Consider the following 21939-nt stretch of genomic DNA (forward strand, 5'->3'; position numbering starts at 1 on the left):
GGCCGCCCAGGGAGCGCCTCCCACGGTGTCGAAGACTCGCCTGGCGGGGGAGGGGGCGCACGACGGTATCGCGGAGACACGTGACTGTCCGCGGCGCTTCGGGCAGCCATCTTCCGCCCGGCCATCGGCCGCGGGCGATCGGGACGGAGCGGGAGCGAACGGGGTGCGAGCAGGGCGCCCTCCTCCCCGCCACGCCCTCCCGCGGGGCTCCAGCCTCCTCTCCGCACCTGCCTCCGCCCCCGTACCCCGCCAGGCGCTGGGGTCGTGGCACTGACCCTCGGCTTGCCGGGAGGGCCGGCTCCCTCCGGGCGGGGAGCAAGGGCTGTGAAATGGGGGGGCTCTGCGTTCTTCCCGAGGTGGAAGTTGGAGAATGGGGTCCCCTTCCGTGAGATAGCGACGCCGCTGCTCCAGCTGCCTCCGGGTGCTGACCCCGTCCCTGCGGAGGAAGTGGGATGTGTTGGCAGAAACATCTGGACGGAGCCGTCGCTGTTCCCTGCGGTGCAGTGTCCCACACCCCCTTCCGGTGGACAGCTTGGATGGTGATATTAATAGTATTTACTGAGCTCCTGCCACGAAGCACTTGGGGTCCCTGGGATCTTAGGACCAGCCCTTTTACCATCAGAGGAGAGTTGGTTAGAATTGCAATCTTCTACGGAATGGGAAATTCTAAGGGTGGGATGCTGCGGTCTCCTTAACTAGCCCTCCAGGTGGTTCTCCTAAGACGTTTCACTTCAGCTCAGCCTCAGGGCCGCCCCCTTTACGAGCGTGCCTTTCCCAGGTTACAGTGTTGACCCTAAGAGACAGTGAGCAGTGGGTAAGTCCAAGCGAGCCAGCCTGCCTCGGTGCAGGCTTCTTACCGCGCCCTCCACTCCGGCTCTACTGGCTTCTTCAGCCCGGGGCACTAGACTGCTCTTCATCGGACTTTAAAATAACTGGAATTGAGTTCATGTTTTGAACTGAGGGTAAGGCTCAGTTGGGTTAAAGTAGCCCTATTGAGTTTTCCTCAGTTTGCTCAAGAGGTCAAAGAAAGAGTTTGCTTTTTTGTAATGTAAATTTTTCTAATTAAGGAAATGCCAGAAAACCGCTGGCTGGTTTCTCTGGAGTGCTATTTATGCAATGTCGCTTAAGCTTTGGACTTCCTAAAAAATGAGGTTCAAGCATCCGGTGTAGACTTGTGTCAAGGAATCTTTAAATTGATTCAAAGTGGTTTTACTAGGGTGCTCATTATAATTTTTTTTTCTAATTTTCTGTGTTTGAAATTTTTATAATAAACATTTTAAATTGTTTTCCATGAGTAATTTTAAGACTATTTATATGAAAAAAGCCAGGTATAAAACTATTTCTACTTTATTCCAATTTCATAAAATACTTCAGGAAAAAAAAAGCTGCAAGTTTTTAAATAAAAGACAATAGACCCAAAATTAAGTCACTTTAGTTAAGTCCCACATCAGCAAACCAAGACTTAATATCTAACCTCATTGCAGTTTCAGCCTCTCCCAGGAATGTAACTTTTAACCACTTAATCTGAAATCACCTGATCCACACAAGTGAGGTAATCTTGTTTGGTAGACTACACCCTTCGCTCAAAGGAGGGTGCCTTGCCTGAAACAATCTACTTTTTGTTAGAAACTTCCTTCTTTTGCCCCCTTCTGCTTATAAAAGCCTTCCATTGTCTACAGCTCCTCAGAGATCCTTTCTGTTTGCTAGATGGGATGCTGCCCAATTTGTGATTTTTTTAAATAAAGTAAATTTGATCTTTACATTTACTCAGTTGACTTTTGTTTTTTAATAGATTTGGTGGCAGTGGTGGGATCCAAAGCAAACTTTTTTTAAAATCAATTTTGAAAGAGAGAGAGAAACATTGACTTATTGCTCCACTTATTTATGCACTCATTGGTTGCTTTCTTGTATGCACCCTGACCAAGGATCAAACCTGCAACCTTGGCATATTGGGACGGCATTCTAACCAACTAAGCTACCCAGCCATTGCCAAAGTACACTTCTGACAGCATTTGGGGACAAGAAACATAGGCATAGCACCCACAAACCCCTTTTGAGTTCTCTGCCTTTTTAACCATATCCAAGGGCCATGAATAAGTTCTTTATTCCAAGCTCTGCTCTCTTTGCGTAGAGCTCCCAATCTAATTGGCTTTCCAATACCAGGCAAATCAGCTTAAGCTGACAAACGATTCTACCCAGAGCCCAAACCCCTAGTCTTTATTACAGACCACAAGTCTCATTTAATTGGTGGAAAACTCCATCCCTTGATTCTGTCCCAAGATCCACATGGGTTGGCAGTTTGCAGTTCCCCATTTACATAGAGCCCCTAGTCTGTAGTCCCCCTTTGTTAAGGTCAGCTGGTTCAATTTTCCCCCCAATACAAGAGTCACAATGGGAATTGTTATTAGAGAATTGTATGGATGGTCTTTCTCCATTGATAATGAGAGTGGGGTTCCACTGGAATAAGAATTTCAGGAGGATGAGATGTGGTAGAAAATCCGTCCGTTTCTGAAGTCCCATTTCCTTAATCCAGTCCTGGAAGAGGTGCAGCTGGGGATTCAGCAGAGCTAGAAGCAAAACCAGAGTCCAAAGTTTCTGTTTCATGGTAGATGGGTCCAGTTTAGCGTTAGGCTAGTCACAGTCCATCAGTCTGCTGTGTGGGGGCAAATGCAAGAGCATGAGAGCCCCATAAGCCAGGAGCACGAACCAAGAGAAAACAGCGTGAACAAAGAGAGGAAACTCCTTTGTTTAGGAGCTTTGTATCTCAAATCTTCTAGTATTTACAGAGGCCACGCCTACTCTGGCCAATGCCCTGTTCTCAGGTGCGACTGACAAGCAAGTACCTTCCCTATGTCATCCAGACTTCACTGAGCATGCGTCTAATATTTGGCCTTTCCTTTGTTCCTTTCCAGTTAATAACCGGGTTTATTATAACAGTATCAAAATATTATTAAAATGCTTTAGCCATAAGAGCAGAAAAACTTAACTTACATAGGTTTACAGTTGTGAGTACATGGAACAGATTTTTTTCTTTATTTTTATTATTTATTGCACTATTTGCATTACAACTATAAACCTACTTTTGCTCACCCATTATCTAAATGCCAAAACAAAATTTGGATCCAAATGTTCTTTTATAAACTAGTGAGTTTCATATTATTGTACAAATGACAAATTTTAGAATGAAAGCAATAAGATTTCTGTTTGCATCTGTCTGTTTTTGCATATATCAGTGATGGGCAACCTTTTGAGCTTGGTGTGTCAAACTTCACCAAAAAACTGAGCATAACTCGGGTAGTGTGTCACTTTGAGGAAAAAACATTATTTCGCAAATGTTTCATCCTCAGGAGCAGCAAATGTTTCATCCTCGGCATGCGGCCGCCTCAGTGGCCGCGTGTCATCAGAAATGGCTACGCGTGTCAGTGCTGACACGCGTGTCATAGGTTCGCCATCACTGGCATATATATATATATTTCCCTCTCTATATATACATATATGATATATGTATTTATTTATATATATATATATATATATATATATATATATATATATATATATATATATATAATGGTATTTTTTACCTCCAGGTGATATTGCCAAAAATAATGTGTAAGACTACTTATTTAATTAACTTAAAGTTAATTAAATGCTTGTATAAATTAAACACTGAGAAATATGAAAGAAACTAAGCTAAATGCTTTTAAGTTCACTTGATCTAAAATAACCTTTAGTAAATAAAAGCTAGCTTGAGTTAGTTGATTTAAATAAAATAGGTATGTCTTCAAAGTTATCAGCATTAAAAATAATAGACATACAAAACTTTCATTCTACAATGGCTTACTAAAAGTCCAGTTATATTTCAGCAAGAAAAATAGCCTGAGATGATGGCTGACTTTGTCTACTATCTCATGAAGTTTTGGGGGCTAGTTTAAACATAATTGTTAAGAAAGTAAATTACATAGATGTAAGTAGGATAAGCGTTTTTTAGGTGAAGTTTTCAAGTAGTTTCCCCAAATCTTTTTGGTAACCTGAAGCCTTAAAGTTTTGCTGCATTAAGTCAAATGATAAAAATCCATTGAGTATCTAGATCATCTATAATAATAAAAGTGTAATATGCTAATTAGACCAGACATCCTTCCGGACGACCTTCTGGACGAAGCCAGGGTCCTGGGTGCCAGAGGGAGGCTGGTGCTGGCAGCCGGGGGAAGGAAGGCCTACTCTTGCACAAATTTCGTGCATCGGGCCTCTAGTTTTTAAATAAGATAAAATACTGAAACATTAATTACTGAACACAGGTTATCTACTTTTGACTTCTTATTGCCAAGACATTTGGGTTTGTTAGTAAACACATTTTTTACCACATTGAAAAATTGACTATGAAAAAGGCATATTCTTCTAAAAAGACATATGAAATATATTTTAAAACTTGTTTATTAAGTGAATGAGTTTTAATAACAAAAGTAAGCTAGTACAGCACAGGCTGGACAGCTCAATTGTTTACAGCATCATCCCAATTCGCCAAGGTTGCAGGTTTGATCCCTGGTCAGGGCACGCACATACAAGAATCAACCAATCAATGCATAAATAAGTGAAACAACAAATCAGTGTTACTCTCTCTCTTTCTCTCACTTCCTCTCTCTCTAAAATCAGTTTTTTTTAAAAAAAGTTAAATTGGTTAAAAAAAAAAAGGAAAGCTGGGGCAAAATTAGAATTTGGTTTTCTCTCTGCTAAAAGGGCAAAGTGTTCTTGGACTATTATTGGTCTGCTCTTGGTAACAGATTGTAAAACATTTTTCTTTACCTTTGAAAATAATCTTCCTAGAAAATGAAGATTCTGTGTTTTGTCAAAATAATTTTCTCTGTTGTCTTTATCAGGTCTTTGATTACTTAAGAATGCTGAATTTTCTCTATTAAAAAAGCTAAGGGTTGCCTGGCCAGCGTGGCTCAGGGATTGAGTAGCAACCTATGAGTCAGGAGGTCACAGTTTGATTCCCCATCAGGGCACATGCCAGGGTTGTGGGCTCGATCCCCAGTAGAGGGCGTGCAGGAGGCAGCCAATCGGTGAATCTCTCACATCATTGATGTTTCTATCTCTGTCTTCCTCTCCCTTCCTCTCTGAAATAAATAAAATCATATTTTTAAAAAAACAACTAAGGGTTGTTTTGGGGTTTTTTTAAACAACTATTTAACTTTCTATATTTGCCTGCAAAGTCTTTGTCAGTATGGTTAAACAGATAACTATTATTTCACAGCAACTTATGATCTTATTTGACCAAGTGTTTTTAAATCTTTTGATATTTTTTACAAACTTCCCAAAATCGAATTCTAAATGAAGACTTTATGACTTCAAACTAACTTTGGGATTTTCCAGAGGACTTCTGAAGCATCTTTATGTTGTATTTGTATAGATATATGGTACAAGTGTTCCAGAAATTGTATGAAATTCCTAAAGTCTGACATGTCCTGGTGTAAGGTTGTCATCATAATTTTAGTTATTATTTTTACATGTTGTGTGTCACAGAAATAACCAAATTTTCCTATCAATTCCATTAAAATGAACTCTCATATTGTTATCAGAGAAAAGCATAGATAGTCTTTCTCCATTGCTAGTGGGAGTGGGGTGATTGGGATACCACTGGAATAAACATTTCTGGAGGCTCCAAAGGAATATGAGATGTGGTAGAAAGCTTTATTTGTGTGGAATTACATCCCTCGGTTTGTAAAGTCTCATTTTCCTTAACCTAGTCTTGGATTCAGTAGAGCTAGAAGCAGAGCCAGTGTCCAAAGTTTCCGTTCCATGGTGGAGTTGGGTCCGGTTCAGCATTAGGCTAGTTACTGTCCATCAGTCCATTGTGTGGGGCTCATGGCCTTGTGGGCAAATGCAGGAGAGCAGGAGTATGAGTGCCCCTGAGAAACCAGGAGTGCAAGAGAACAAGAGCACAAGAGAGCAAACTCCTTTGTTCAAGAGAATAAATATCTCACATTTTCCCATGCTTGCAGTGGCCACGCCTACCCAGGTTTGACCCACTGACAAGTGCCTTCCCTATGTCACCCAGACTTTACAGAGCATGCATTCATTCTTCCCCTGTCCAGTCCCTTCCCCCAGCGATCCATAGGGATAGACCTAGGGAGTGTTAAACTGAAGCTTCCTGGCAAAGCTGCACAAATGACAATAATATTTGGCCTTCCTTTTGTTCCTTTCCTATTATTTAACAACGGGGTTAATCAAGACAGTGTCAATATCTTTAAAAATGAGCATCCCATCTTTAAGTCTTTTCAGAGGCAGTTCTTTTATTCTGATGCTTTTATAAAAGCAGGACTGCAAAAGTGCTTCATCTTCAAGGAGATTCATGGAAATAATTTTGATAAGTAAAGGTTTCTGATAAATTTAAGATCATAAAACTAAACTGGGTGAGAATTTTGGGAACTAGTGGAAAAACTGGATTCAAGCAGAACAGGAATTAATAACATGGGACTTAATGAACATAGGATGATTATGATTTTTAGGACTCCTTGTTTGAAAGGTTGCTGGTTTTTTAATGGGTGTCTTTATTTTTCCAGATTTGAAGAAATTTTTTCTCTTAAACTACATATGACTTACAACAGTTTGGTAAAGTTTACCTTTTTAAACAAAGGTGAAACTTTTTTTCCTACCTGATCCCTTCAAAATTTAGAAACTGTTAAGTATTTTTTTCATGATAATATAGTTATTTGCATCAGTTTGATATGCATCTATTCTCCTTGTAACAGGATACAATTCAAAATACTGGTTTTATTACCAATGATATGACTAGACACATTAAAGGAATTAATATGATTTCATGGAGTCAATTAAGCCCTTGGGAAAACCACCCTGACATCTTGTTTATAAGTTTCTAGCAAAACAGTCTTTAAAAAGCTTATATGATCTATCACTGTTCTTTCTTTAAGATTTTGTATTGATTTCAGAGAGAAAGGAAAGGAGAAGGAGAGAGAGACATGGATGGGCTGCCTCCTGCACACCTCCTACCTGGGATCGAGCCTGCAACCCGGGCATGTGCCCTGACCGGAAATCAAGCCAGCAACCTTTTGGATGCACGGGATGGATGATGCCCAAACAATTGAGACACACCATCCAGGGCTCAGTCACTATTCTTGCTGCACTTATGTAAATAATCAGGCCAAGTTTAATGGAATCAAATTAGTTTTCTGTAACTAACTTTGGAAACAATGAAGGCAATCATAGAGAGAAATTATGTTTATACCTTTGTAGATTTTACTTTTAAATATATTTTTATTGATTTCAGAGAAGGAGTGGGAGAGAGAGAGATAAACATCAATGATGAGAATCATTGATTGGCTGCCTTCTGCACATCCACCACTGGGAATGGAGCCCACAACCTGAGCATGTGCCCTGACCAGGAATCAAACTGTGATCTCCTGGTTCATAGGTCGATGCTCAACCACTGAGCCAAGGCAGTCAGGCATACCTTTATAGATTTTAGATTCTGGTTCTATTAATTGTCTTTGAGGTTTTGTTATATATCTGTAAACTAGACTGTATCCTAAATTATTCTAGTTCCCTCAAATATCTCTAACCAGCCTTCTGATTTGGAATCATGAAGAACAAAGACTGCCCTTAAATATCCTTGGAAGGGACTATACCAGATCCTCTTTACTACCCAGATAGCAGGCAAATTTCAGGGATTTCAACCTTGGATATACATCTCAGGTGGAGAAGGCTCCACCTGACATCTGGTCCTGTCCAAATGCTGGAGACATCCAAATCTAATTGAGAAATAGCTGACATAAAGATAGACTGCTTCCTCCCCAGACACCAGATCAAGACTTCATACTGGAACTAAACAGGAAACTCTTTTTTTCCCTTTCTGTTACTTTGACATTGACCTGAAAACATAATGCCATCATCCATATCTCCCAGATTATTGCTAAGGGGAGGGGGGGGGATAGGGGGGTAACCTTTCAGACTTCTAGATTTGTCATCCACAACTCTGATCTGCCCTTTAACAGTGCCACCTTAGCAGGAGTGGTTTGTGCCCAAGAGGATTTATCTTTGTCTATGGTGGTTATCACTCTCCTTGAGCCTATGAATGCCTAGATAGCTGGTGCATAACCAGTCAATTCCTCTTAGATTATCTAACTGTGCTCCTCACTATCCACAGACAGAGACACCTCATTGGTTACATCCCCTGAATTTACCTTGTTGTGTTAGAAAGGAACTACCAGGAGGCATTCATGATTCAGGATTTGCTTCCTGTTGGCAGGACCCTACCAAATGTAAATGTAAATGAAGCTATGATCAGGAACATCTCCTGAACTCCTAAAAACATTGCAAATTTCACTGCTAAGGCAGTACCTGACCAAGAAAAATCCTTAAACTCTTTGGTCAAAAGTTGATCTTAATTATATAAGATAACCCTTGATTATCTTTTAGCTGAGCAAAGAGTTGTTTGTGCTGTGGCCAGCACCACCTGCTACACCTGGATTAACACACCTGGAGAAGTTGAAACTCAATTATATAAAGCCACTGAGCAAGCCACTTGGCTTTAAAAGGTGACTCCTGCAAGAGGGTCATTTTTTTTTTTTACTTATTTGATTTTGACTGTTTTGGGTCTTAGGGACCATTGCTCCAAAGTGGTATTCCAGAAATTGGGAATTATTTTACTTATAATCCTAGTAATCCCTAGCACACTATAGTCTCTCCAAAGCTTTAAATGCTTGTTCAAAGCCACTACCCACCAAGCAAATGATCTTTCTAAAGCTGGAATGTCAGAAAAGGAATGAAGAGAATGACCGAATTAAAATTGTGAATTTGGGGCCTGTGAATATCACAGAGATTAAGACCTTCAAGAACAAAAGAGCTGTAGTTGAGTGTGGCATTAATGCCTTAAAATCTAATAACATCTCTCAGTTGAGGGGGAAATTGTTAAAGAGAGACAACAGGCCCAAAATGGAGTCCGTTGTGCTAAGGCCCACATCAACAAACGAAAACTTAACACCTAACCTCATTGCAATTTCAGTCTCTACCAGGAATAGAACCTTTCCAGTCAACCTGGAATTACCTGATTAGTACTAGTGAGGTAATCTGCATGATAGGTCCCCATCTCCCCCAAAGGAAACAATTTACTTTTTGTTAGAAACTTTTTCTCTCCCCCTTTTGCCTATAAAAGGCTTCCATTTTGCACATCTCCTCATAGCGCCTTTCTGTTTGCTAGATGGGATGCTGTCAGATTCATGAATTGTTGAATAAAGTCAATTTGATCTTTAAAGTTATTCAGTTAAATTTTGTTTTTTAACAACATAAATACAGAAAAAAAATCTAAAAATAAAGTGCAAATGTAGTAAAAGTAAATTCTAAGTGAAGTCATTAGGGGGGACACCTGAGTTAACCCTCCCTGAAATTAAATTTAGTAAAGGTCCTTAAGTCAGTTAGACAGACAGGAGCAGAGCAAGGATGATGGACCAGGTACAGAAGGTCACCAGGGTGGAAAGCCCTTGATGCCTAGCAAAGAACAATTGTAGGGTGGGACCTTGCCCCCAGGGTGACCTTTCTCCCCTAGTATATATATATATATATATTTTTTTTTTTTTCTCCCCTAGTATATTGCTGGTCATGCAATTTGGACACCCTGATCTTTCCTCCCTAGAGATAATATATATGCCTCAGTTGTATTTCAGCTCCAGGCCCAGAAAAGCAAAACCAGCTACAGCTGACCTCAAGACCAGCTCCACTGAATAATGACCCCCTGCCCTGGTGTCAGTCAATCAGTAAGTGGAGACCACAACCCTGAAAGGACATACATGGAAAATGGCTGAATAATCTATTGAGATTTTCCCCTGAGACTCTCCCTAAATTCTCCACCCTTAAAGCCCTGAGGGGAGCTCACCAGCACCTTTCCCTTCCTTTTCCCCGTAGCCCAGGTGTGTTACCATTACCTTCCTCACTTCTAAAATCCCTTTGCCTCTGTAACTTGTTTCTTAAGCCCATTTCTTCTACAAATTACTTCTCCCACCTCTGTGATTTTGTAATACATGTTCTCTTACAGGCTTAGTCTTGGCTCTGAATTCTATCCTAGCCAGAACTCAAGTACCAAGGTTGCTGAACCCAGGTTGGATCTGACCCCACAGGTCTAACACCTGTTCCCACTGCCTACAATAGTTTGTGACCTCTTAGAAAATGTTTTAATAAAAATAATTGTCCCTCTCCAATTCACCCAACCCGACAGAATTTTACCAATGCATTTTGAATCAAAATTTTAATAAGCATCATATTACTTGATTATAAAATTTCATGATTCTCAAGTACATAGAATATCATAAAGTACATTGTTGTCAAGACAACTAGGAAATAAAAATGAATCACCTCCAAGTCACAATCTGTCATTTAAATACATTAAAAATAATACTAAGAACAAATACTGGGGCAAACAGTTCTCTTGCCAAAACAGCTATTCTCAAGTAGGTGGTTTAATTCCAGGTGAATGACTCTTTCTGCCTTTAGAAAGAAGATAACCTACCTGATTAAAAATGTTTTTTATCCAGTTGACCTACAAGCAACAGCCATCACTCAAAGAGTGCCCAAGAAGCAAGGAGGTTTCTGAGTCTGGCAATTTATCTCAGTGGAAGAATCTGAAGCCACATAGCCTTAGTAGCAGGAATAAGACCTGGTGAGCTTCCTTCACTCTTTCAACTATCTGGCTGTTAACGTAAGAAAAAAAAAACAAAGAAAAAAATCAAACATTGAAACCTGTAAAGAATTTTTGTGAGTTTATTTGAGCCAAACTGTCAACATATGTATGTCGGGAAGCAGAACCGCAATGAATTGAGATAATGCTCTGGAGAATGGCGGGTTACATCTGTATTTATACGTTGCAATCAAAGGAAAGGGATGTAGGTGGGTTACATGAAATCCATTGGTGATAGACTAGAGAGGCGGGACAAAACAAAGCAGTGGTGGTGGGGGTTGAGGGGGGTGGAGAGAACCCCTGGGATGCAGTGATGGCGAACCTATGACACGTGTGTCAGCACTGACACGCGTAGCCATTTCTGAAGACACGCGGCCGCTAAGGCGGCCGCATGCCGAGGATGAAACATTTGCTGCTCCTGAGGATGAAACATTTGCAAAATAATGTTTTTTCCTCAAAGTGACACACTACCCGAGTTATGTTCAGTTTTTTGGCGAAGTTTGACACACCAAGCTCAAAAGGTTGCCCATCACTGGGCTAAAGAGTAAAATGATAGACACATAACTTAGGTGGGTGCAAGAACAATCCTCTCTAATAAAATGGTAATATGCAAATTAACCATCACTCCGCTACATAAGCCACGCCCACCAGCCAATCAGGGCAAGTATGCAAATTAACCCCAATCCAAGATGGCTACAGCCACAGTGAGCAAGGTTTCCCAGGTAACAGAGGAAGCCAAGCCGTTGCAGGCCTAAGCCTCCACTCAAGCTACAAAGTTTCAATTATAGAAAGTAAACAAATTCAAACAAATGGCAACAGAATGGAGTTTGAGAGAGCAGGCCAGAGTTGCCGCCGGCAACAGGGGAAGCAAAGCTTTCCGCACACCCTGGCCGGGCTCACCCGCTTAAGGCTACAAAGTTTCAATTGTAGAAGGTGAATTAACTGCCACAGAGATGGCTGCCGCCGGGGAGGGAGCAGCAGACTTGGCTCCGCTCCAGGCTACAAAGTTTCAATTGTAGAAGGAAAACAAATTCCAGATACCAGGCCTCCGCTTGGGTTGCCAGGGGGCGTGGCCGGCCTGCAAACAACCACAGGCCCCTCGCTCAGGCCGCCCCACGCCCCAAGGGAACCCCACCCTGATCCGGGACACCCTTCAGGGCAAACCAGCTGGACCCACCCGTGCACCAGGCCTCTATCCTATCTAATAAAAGAGTAATATACAGATTGGTCATCACTGCAACACACAATATAGCTGCCCCCATGTGGTCAAAGATCCTGCCCCCATGTGGACACAAGATGGCCACCACAAGATGGCCAGCAGGAGAGGGCAGTTGGGAGGCACCCAGCCTGCAAGGGAGGGCAGTTGAGAGGGACCAGGCTTGCAAGGGAGGGCAGTTGGAGGTGATCAACCCTGCAGGAGAGGGCAGTTAGGGGTGACCAGGCCGGCAGAGGAGGGAAGTTGGGGGCAAACAGGCTGGCAGGGGAGCAGTTAAGCATCAACCAGGCTGGCAGCGGAGTGGTTAGAGGCAATCAGGAAGGCAGGCAGGCAAGCAGTTGGGAGCCAGCAGTCCTGGATTGTGAGAGGGATGTCCGACTGCCCGTTTAGGCCCGATCCCACCAGGATCGGGCCTAAACGGGCAGTCGGACATCCCTCCAGGAGTCCCAGATTGGAGAGGGTACAGGCTGGGCTGAGGGACAACCCCCCGCCGTGCACGAATTTCGTGCACCGGGCTTCTAGTTAACATGATAATGAAGGAATGTGTGGTATCTGTCCTGATGCCCAGCATATTAGGTTGTGCCCCAAGGGGTCCAGAAAAAGGGAAGTTACAAGTTACCCACACATATCAAAGGGCATGTTATTATGTGTGCAAAAAGACAGATAGGCTCAGTTAAGGTAAAGGTTGACCTTGTCCGTGAAGATATTGGCCTAGGACATAACTACCCACCATAACTGCTTTTAGTTAAAGTTTAATTTCAGACCATCCTTTGTGGTTACTTTAGGTCTCTAAGTCTGCAAGACCGCCATGCAGGCCTCCCCTGAGCTTGTCAGGTTAGCATGTGGCCCCATTTGCCCACATGGCCAACCCACAATGTGGTTTCTAAACCAAAGATGACTGGGTTGTTTTCAAGTACTTGCCCCAGGGCTTAGATCTGATAACACTCAACCTTCTTGGCTCATTCCTAAACTCTGCAGCTAGGATTCCTGTCTTCAATAACTGCTGGGCCCTAGCCAGTTGGTCCAGTGGTTAGATGCAGGGGTCCTCAAACTTTTTAAACAGGGGGCCAGTTCACTGTCCCTCAGACCGTTGGAGGGCCAGACTATAGTTTAAAAAAAAAAACTATGAACAAATTCCTATGCACACTGCACATATCTTATTTTGAAGTAAAAAAACAAAACGGCAAAAACACCCACATGTGGCCCGTGGGCCGTAGTTTGAGGACGCCTGGTTAGAGCATCGATTCCAGTCAAGGGCACGTACTTGGGTTGCAGGCTCAATCTCCAGCCCTGGTCAGGGCAAGTGCAGGAGGCAACCAATTGATGTGTTTCACATTGATGTTTCTGTCTGTGTGTCTCTTCCCTTCCCTTCCACTCTCTCTAAAAATTAATGGAGAAAATATCCTCTTGTGAGGATTAGCAACAACAACAACACAATAATAATAACTGGTTGGTTTCTCCTGTTGGTCAACAAAACACTGGAATTCATTTGAAGACACTGGGGTAGATCAGGAATGCAGCTGAGGCTCAAGCAGAGATTGGGACCAGAAACTGGAGTATTGATAAGAACTCAGGAAGTCTCCCTGTTTCCTCTGAAATTCTGTTTATTCTCTCCCCTGTCTGGCTTTTTCTGCCTTCAGTTAACATAGCAGGAAATTACCACTGGAGAGCTCCTAACTTCCTCTTCCAGACAATAGCAAGTATGATGACCCTGTTAGGGGCAGAAATAGAATATTGGGGACTAGCTATAATTATAAGAAATATTAATCATGCTCTGTTAATTTGGGTTGTTCTGTTCTGATAAGAGAAAGCACATTCTAACCTCCCTGGGACATGGGAGGAATGCACTCCTTCCTCCTTTCCCAAAAAGTGCCTAGATTACCAACCTAGTTGCCTGTAATTTGGTCCAGAAGGCACCCACCCTTTGCACCCCACCCCCAGTCCGCATTCCCTGTAACCTATAAGTATTGCCTACTTTCCCATGCCTGTAATTCTTACTTTCCCATGTAATCTTTGTCCCTCTACCCAATATAAGCTGCTGACTTGTGGAGAGGGGCAGAGTAGATTTTTGTGGATGACCTGCTGCTCCCCCATACTGCCAGCATTATTGGAATAAATGCTCATATATTGGAATAAATGATTCAACCCTGTCTCTGCTTAATAGGCTCAAGTAGCGACAGGCAATCCAGACCCACTGATTGTCCGGTTACAACCCCACCCATATTCATTACCTCTTTGTCTAGCAGCTAGATTCCTCCTGACCACTTGAGCCAGTCCTACTAATGTTTCAAGGCCCATCTCCATTTCCACCTTTTTTCATAAAAACCTCTCTATCGCCAAGGACATAGAAGCATCCTATACACACATTTTGGCATATTTAATATGACATATTGAGGATATACATATATTTACTAGAGGTCCAGTGCACGAAATTCTTGCACGGGGGGAAGGGGTGTCCCTCAGCCCAGCCTGCACCCTCTCCAATCTGGGACCCCTCAAGGGATGTCCGACTGCCCGTTTAGGCCCGAGGGATCGAGCCTAAACAGGCAGTGCGACATCCCTCTCACAATCCAGGACTGCTGGCTCCCAACCACTCACCTGCCTGCCTGCCTGCCTGATTGCCCCTAATTGCTTCTGCCTGCCAGCCTGATCACCCCCTCACCACTCCCCTGCCAGCCTGACTGATGCCTAACTGCTCCCCTGCCGGCCCGATTGCCCCTAACTGCCCTCCCCTGCCAACATGGTCGCCCCTAACTGTCCTTCCCTGCAGGCCTGGTCATCCCCAACTGCCCTTTCCTGCTGGCCCGGTTACCCCTAAATTCCCTCCTTTGCCAGCCTGGTCACCCCTAACTGCCCTCCCCTACCGGCCTGGTAACCCCTAACTGCCCTTCTCTGCAGACCTAGTTCCCCCCAACTGCCCGCCCCTGCAAGCCTGGTCACCCCTAACTGCCCTCCTCTGCTGGCCTGGTCACCTCCAACTGTCCTCCCCTGCAGGCCTGGTCCCCCCGCCAACTGTCCTCCCCTGCAGGCCTGGTCCCTCCCAACTGCCCTCCCCTGCCGGCCATCTTGCGTCCACATGGGGGTGGCTATATTATGTGTTGGAGTGATGGTCAATTTGCATATTACCTCTTTATTATATAGGATGCTTCATATTCCATAGTACTTAGAACAGGACTTGCACCAAGTAGCCCTAGCCCATAGTAGATATTTATTGAACTGTAATGTATAGGTTTCTTTTCACTTTTCTATTGCTGTATTGTTTAAAAAGGGTAAACCTTTAGGAATGATATATCCTAGCTCTCTTGTTCTTCTCTAATTAGCAACCACCCTTTACAATCTGCTGTGTACATTTTAAATGATTTTGAAATTAGACATTTATAACTGGGCACTAAACAGACTCTGATGAATCAATGACACCAGCAGAATACAGTACTGACTAGCAGACACAGCACCATTGTCAAGACTTGCAATTTACTCCTGGCTCTTCAAATAGTCAGTGTAATTCCAGGCAGGGCTTAATTATCGCCCCTTAAAATGGGCATAGTGTAACCCAACTCTATGCTTCACATGGGTATCATAGGAATTAATTAGGTCTTTAATAAGAATGTATGTCTATAAAATGTGTTATTGAACTAGAGGTCAATATAATGAAAACATGAGGTACTCAAGGTCTGAATGTTTATTGTTGTATTTAGCAATCAGCTTGATTCTAAATACAAGGATTATAGTAACAGCTGAAGTACACAAAATAATGAATACATTTTGGGTTAGTGTCTTCCAACTACTATTTGAAAACATGTCTTGGATGGCCAGAACTAATTAGAGGGTTGAGACAAAATTTATGTATCCCAGGCATTTTCTCCCCTGAATTGACACCTGGAAGAATACAATACTAACACAGTCCAGGAGATGGCTGCTCCTACAAGCCCCCTACTGGGGATCAAGCCCCAAACCCGGGCATGTACCCCCAATTGTGACCTCCTGGTTCACAGGCCGATGTTCAACCACTGAATGACACTGGCCCGGCAGCAATCAGCATTTTAACAAGCCTTCCAGGTGATTCTGGTGCATGTTCAAGTTTGAGAACCACTGTTTTAGAGGGCTGGTTCTTGACCATGGCTGCAGTGGAGAAACACTGAGGGAGTTTTAAAAAATACTGGTATCTGTGTCCCACCCCTCAGATTCTCAGGCATGCCACTCAGGCATGGAGATTTTTAAAAGCTCCCCAGTGTGCTTCACTGCTCTACAGAATTTATTCTCAATTGCCAAAGGGAAGAGAAACTCCCAATATTGCAAATATAATGCTTTCTACGTCTGGCCCAGGTCAACCTACACAAAGGCAGAAGGGACAGGGATTACATGTTTTCATTTTAACAATACCAAGAGGCCAAGCAATTCAGATGTGTGGTCTCTTCCTAAAATCTTTAAATCCACTCCTAACGGACCTACTAGAGTCAATATGATGTAATAGAAAGAGAGAAAAATTATTTCCTGATCCCAAGGCCTTGCCCAAATGTTCATTAATCTCTTCTCTTTGTTTATTTTTTAAAATATATTTTATTGATTTTTTACAGAGAGGAAGGGAGAGGGATAGAGAGTTAGAAACATCGATGAGAGAGAAACATCAACCAGCTGCCTCCTGCACACCCCCAGTCCTGCACACCCCCTACTGGGGATGTGCTCGCAACCAAGGTACATGCCTTTGACCGGAATCGAACCTGGGACCTTTCAGTCTGCAGGCCGACACTCTATCCACTGAGGCAAACCGGTTTTGGCTTCATTAACCTCTTGAGGCCACATTCTTTCATGTCTACACTAGGGATGATATTACCTCTCCACAGGGTTTTATCATTTTTGATTGATTGAAAGAACATGTAGGAATGATTGAAAGAACATGTAGGTAAAGAAGGCAAGAGATTAATAATCAGTAATCATATCTGGACCTGAGGAGGCTTCATGGGAGGGGAAATTTTAAAGGACAAAAAGTAAATTCACAAATTTCAAAGTGTCTTTCTATTATAACTATTTTAATTATTTTCTCTTTTTATATTCCCTCATTTTTGTGTTTGTGTGCCCCGGCCCCATAATTCTTCCTGTTTTTAGTGCAGGAACTTTGGTGACCCATCTTTGTTTTCGGTTAAGCTGCCTGCGTGATACTGAAAATGATCGTTTTAAAGACTATGGTAGTAGTTCCACACTGCTCAATTATTCGTGGGGCAGGACAATTATTTTTTAAAGATGCTTGCCTGTTTGTGGCCTGTTTGTCAAGCCAATCATTTTAAGCTCCTTGTTCATCTCAAAATGGATGAAATAGGCTTCCCTGTGAGCTAAAACCCCTCACTATTATGGGACTGCCCAGCCTGACTTCATGCATGGTGCACGTTCTACCATTAAATGAGGCAGTTCTTTATATATATGCATAATTTTTAATTGATTGCTTTTTTAGAGAGAGAGGAAAAGAGAGGGAGAGAGAGAAACATCAATGTGAGAGTATAACATCCATCGGCTGCCTCCTGCCTGCCCCCTATGGGGATCAAGCCTGCAACCCAGTGTGCCCTTGACCAGGAATGGAACCGGCAACCTCCTGGTGCATGGGATGATGTCCAACCAACTGAGCCACATCAGCCAAGGAAAATGAGGCAGTTCTTTACATGGCTTCTAAATAGAGAAGTTTGTGATATATGCAAACTGAGTTACCAGTAACAGCATGGGATGGTGGTCCCCTCCCGGGGTACTGCTGAGATCTAAGGATTGAAACACTCACCAAGTGTCTCTGAAGGACTAGGTATGCTGGGTACCTGGGAGCTGGAGAAAGACATCAGAGAACTTTTCAGGGAAACCTGGCTGGCAAAAATAAAGGGCACCAGTTGAGCCACTGGCATAAACCCTAGCTAATGCATATAGGTTAGCCTTCAGGAGCAACTGCAAGATTGAAGCAGAAATTCATTCTGTGAAGTACATCATGAACCAGAAGCCAGAAACTGGAGCAAGACAAGGGACTTTGGAAGCTGGGTTTGAGTTCCAACCCTGTCTTTTACTAGCGGTGTGACATTGGTCAAGTGACTAAACCTCATAGAGACACAGTTTCCTGACCTGTATAATGTGGACAACAACTTATTTCTGGCTTGTGAGGATTACTTGATAATCCATACAAAGCAGTTAATATAGCACCTGGCTATTACTCCAAGATAACAGTTTGAGATAATGCATTCTTTTTCATCACCGTATATCCCCTTTTCCTCCTTTTTCATTTCCTTCCACCCAACTCCCAATTGAGTTCATGGTTTGTCCTGCGCTCACACCCTCTGGTGAGGAAAGAGCCTGTTAGCCTTCCTGACTTTGGTTTCCAAAAGTTTGAGACCCGGTAGACTGAGACAAAGTGTCTTTGCCAGCAACGGGGGTTTGGGATGGGTAGGGGACTAATGGGTGGGACTTCTTTTCACCACAAACTACAAAGAGATTTTGTGTGGAGGGCGGGAGGAGAGAGGAAAGAAAGGGTACTGTATCAGCTCTCCGGCAATACCTGTCAGGGAGAAAACAAGCCCACAGAGCGAAGGGCTGCTGAGACATCTGCGCAGATGTGAATATAAGCAGCCTAATAAAGATTTCCAAGCCTAAAGCATGAGTCCAAACAGAAACAGTGGAGCTGCTAGACATAAAGGGCCTTACTTCCTTTCACCTGAGTGAAAAGGGGACTCAAGGGGCAATATACTCCCAACCCCCTCAATGCCTCACCACCCTACACCTTGACAATTCCAGGGAGCACTTGATAAACACTCCCTCCACCAAAAATGAGAAGGTAAGTTTCCTACCAGCTAGGTAGAATGGGTTGTGGTGGTAGTGGAGGTGGTGGTCGTGGCCATGGTGTTGTAGAAATGGAAATTCAACAGAGTTACTGGAAATAAAATTGTATTTCTCACACATTGTTGTTTGGGGATTTGTGGACCGAGATTCATAAAATATTCCAGAACCTCCAATGTCTCAAGTTAATTGTTTAAAGCATTAATTATTGTGCTCAGACTATAGATGCTGATATAGACACAGGGAGGAGGGGAGGACAGTAGGACAGAATCAAGACATCCCCAGACTACCTTGGAATTTGCTGAACTCAGTGGCTGATGGCATTATTTTACTCCCTCATTAACATCAAGTAAAACACTCTGGCTTGATGAGCAGTGCACAAGAAAGACTTTTCTGAAAATGTGATTACTAGGTCAAAGGCTGGGTGCTTCCTTTCCCCTGGCTTTTGTCCTTCCCTAAAATCTTTATACATTTCTTTGTCATGCCTTTAGTTTATTAAACTGCATTTAAAATGTTTTCTTTATTCTGCATGAATAAGATTATGTGTCATTTCAGCCTCCTTGTCAGCTTCTGTTTTACTCTCATTAAATCTGTTGATTGAGTGTGAAGAAGGAGGCACTGTCATCATTTTCAGATTTTCTGCTACGGGTTAGATCTCTTAGGAGCAATGCTGTGATCCCTGCTGCAATTTCATAGTGGTGCTCTGAAGAGATGGGAATGAGATCAGGGAAGACATCTTATCCCTTCTCTACTTTCATGGGTTCAGGGAGGCAGTAAGAGAGGGGAGGAGGATACATCCATTTCCCCTCTACTCATTCATTCATTCATTCATTTATTCACTTTACATAAAGTTACTGAGAACCTCCTATGTGGCAGACACTGACTTAGAACTTGGAGAACGCACGGTAAAAAGAAGTCTGCTTTTTGCCCTCATGGAACCTATGGTCTGATGGTAAGACCAACTTTAATCAAATAAAACACTAATCAATGTCTAGTTAGCCCAGAGAGCCTGATCTAATTGAGCTGGAGTAGAGCCCAGGCATTAGTATTTTTTTGTAAGATCCATAGGTAATCCTAACAGGCTTACATGGCTGGGAATCACTAGGCTAGACCACACAAGTTCTAATCAAACACCGTAAAGCATTTTTTATTTTATCTTACAACAATGGGGAAGTTACTGAAGAGAGGTGATATGGTAATATTTGGGTTTCTTCTAACTTTTGAAATAATTGTAGATACACATGAAGTTGTAAAAAAATAAAAATAATACAGAGAGATTCCATGGACCCTTTACCCAGTTTTCCCCAATGGTAACATCTTGTAAAACTATAATGCAATATCATAACCAGAATATTGACATTAATACAGTCAAGATACAGAATATTTTCAATACAATAAGGACCCTTCCTGTTGCCCTTTTATAGCCATGCCAAGTTCCTCTTATTCCCTCAACCCCATAACTCCTGGTGACCACTAACATATTCTCTATTTCTATAAGCTTGTCACTTCAAAAATGTTACCAAAAAATGGAATACTAAAGTATCTAACCTTCTGGGATTGCCTTTTTCTCTCAACATCATTGTCAGAATATTCATGCAGGTTGTTGCATGCATCACTAGTTGGTTCCCTTTTTTTGCTGAATAATAGTATTCCATGATATGGATTTACCACACTTTGTTTAACCATCCATATGCTGAAGGACATCTGGGTTGTTTCTAGTGTTTGGAGGTTATAAATAGAGCTGCTACAAACATTTGTGTACAGGTTCTTGTGTGAACATAAGTCTTCATTTCACTGGGATAAATGCCCAATGGTACAATTGTGGGGTTATATGGTAACAACATATAGAAACTGTCATAATAAAGAAACTGTCGAAGTGTTTCCGGAGTGGCTGCACCATTTTGCATTCCCAATAGTAATGTATAAATAATCCAGTTTATTCTCATTCTGGTCAGCTTGTGTCATATCTTTTATTTAAGCTATTCTTGCTGCAGTTTTAATTTGTATTTCCCTGTTGGCTAGTGATGCCAAACATCTTTTTGTGTCCTTATTCTCCATTTGCATATTCTCTTTGGTTAAGTGTTGTTCATGTCTTTTGCCTTTATTAGACTTTAATGTTGAGTTTGAGAGTTCATTTTTATATCCAGATACTTGCCCTTTTTTGTTAGGTATGTGGTTTGCAGATTCCCCCCTCTCCCCCCATTATCTAACTTGTTTTTCTATCCTGGTAACAGAGACTTTTGCAAAGCAAAAGTTTTAAATTGTGATGAAGCATAATTTATCAATTTTTCCATTTATGAATCTGCTTTTGGTGTCATGTCTAGTAACTCTGTCTAGTCCTAGATTATGAATATTTTCTCTTATGTGTGTTACTAAAAGTTTTATAGTTTTATGTTTTACATTTAAATCTATGAATCATTTTGAGTTAATCTTTGTATAAAGTGTGAGTCCTAGGTCAAGGTTCACTTTTTTGCTTATGGATGCTCAGCACCATTTGTTTAAAAAGCCATATTTTGTAAGGCCCTATAGCTCAGGGGTTAGAGCACTGGTCTTGTAAAAAGCCATATTTTTTTCCATTGAATTTCTTTTGTACCTATGTCAAAACATCAGTTGTATTTGTGTGAGCCAAACTCTGCGTTTCTTATTCTGTTCCATCAATCTACACATCTATTCCTCTGTTATTACCATCCAAGTCTTAACTACAGTAGCTATATAAGTCTTGAACCGAGGTAGGCTGGTTCCTTTCACTTTATTCTTCCATATCACAGTTGTTTTAGCTATTCTATTGCCTTTGTTTTTGCATATAAATTTTAGAATAATGTTGTCTTTATTTAATTTTAAAGCTTGCTGGGATTTGGATAGGAATTGCATTAAGAACTTCACAAAATTGTTCAGCAACCTTGTGAGCAGTTGTTTTCTTTTCTTGAACATAAAAATCCTTCTAATGCTTTAACTTTGAGATTGCCATTTTTTTTTCCAAAAAATAGCTGGGATTCACATCATTAAATTTTACTTGTTTTTTAAAAATTGCACTGAGTTTTAGAACGAACATTAGGCCCCAGATGAACCCCTTTGCTCATGTCTCTGGAAACACTTATGAAAACAGCTGTTCCTAATGTTTCACAATACCTCTGTAATATTGTTATCATCATCATTAGCTAGTTATTAATATTAATAATAGGAAGAAAGCAAAGGGGAGGCCAGACATATATGGTCATCTGGGAAGCTACAGCTTTAC

At 42.0% G+C, this 21939-nt stretch overlaps 1 long non-coding RNA gene across 2 annotated transcripts in view; it reads right to left on the reverse strand.

Moving 5' to 3' along the window:
• Positions 1 to 10470: 10470 nt before the first annotated feature.
• Positions 10471 to 21939, reverse strand: part of LOC307112954 — a 78182-nt gene continuing 66713 nt past the window's right edge. For both annotated transcript variants that reach the window (XR_013814768.1, XR_013814769.1), the window contains one exon: positions 10471 to 10697. This is a non-coding gene — a long non-coding RNA (uncharacterized lncRNA). The remainder of the gene's footprint in view (positions 10698 to 21939) is intronic.

The sequence above is a fragment of the Cnephaeus nilssonii genome (assembly GCF_951640355.1).
Source record: "Cnephaeus nilssonii genome assembly, chromosome: 16".
Lineage (NCBI taxonomy): Eukaryota > Metazoa > Chordata > Mammalia > Chiroptera > Vespertilionidae > Cnephaeus > Cnephaeus nilssonii.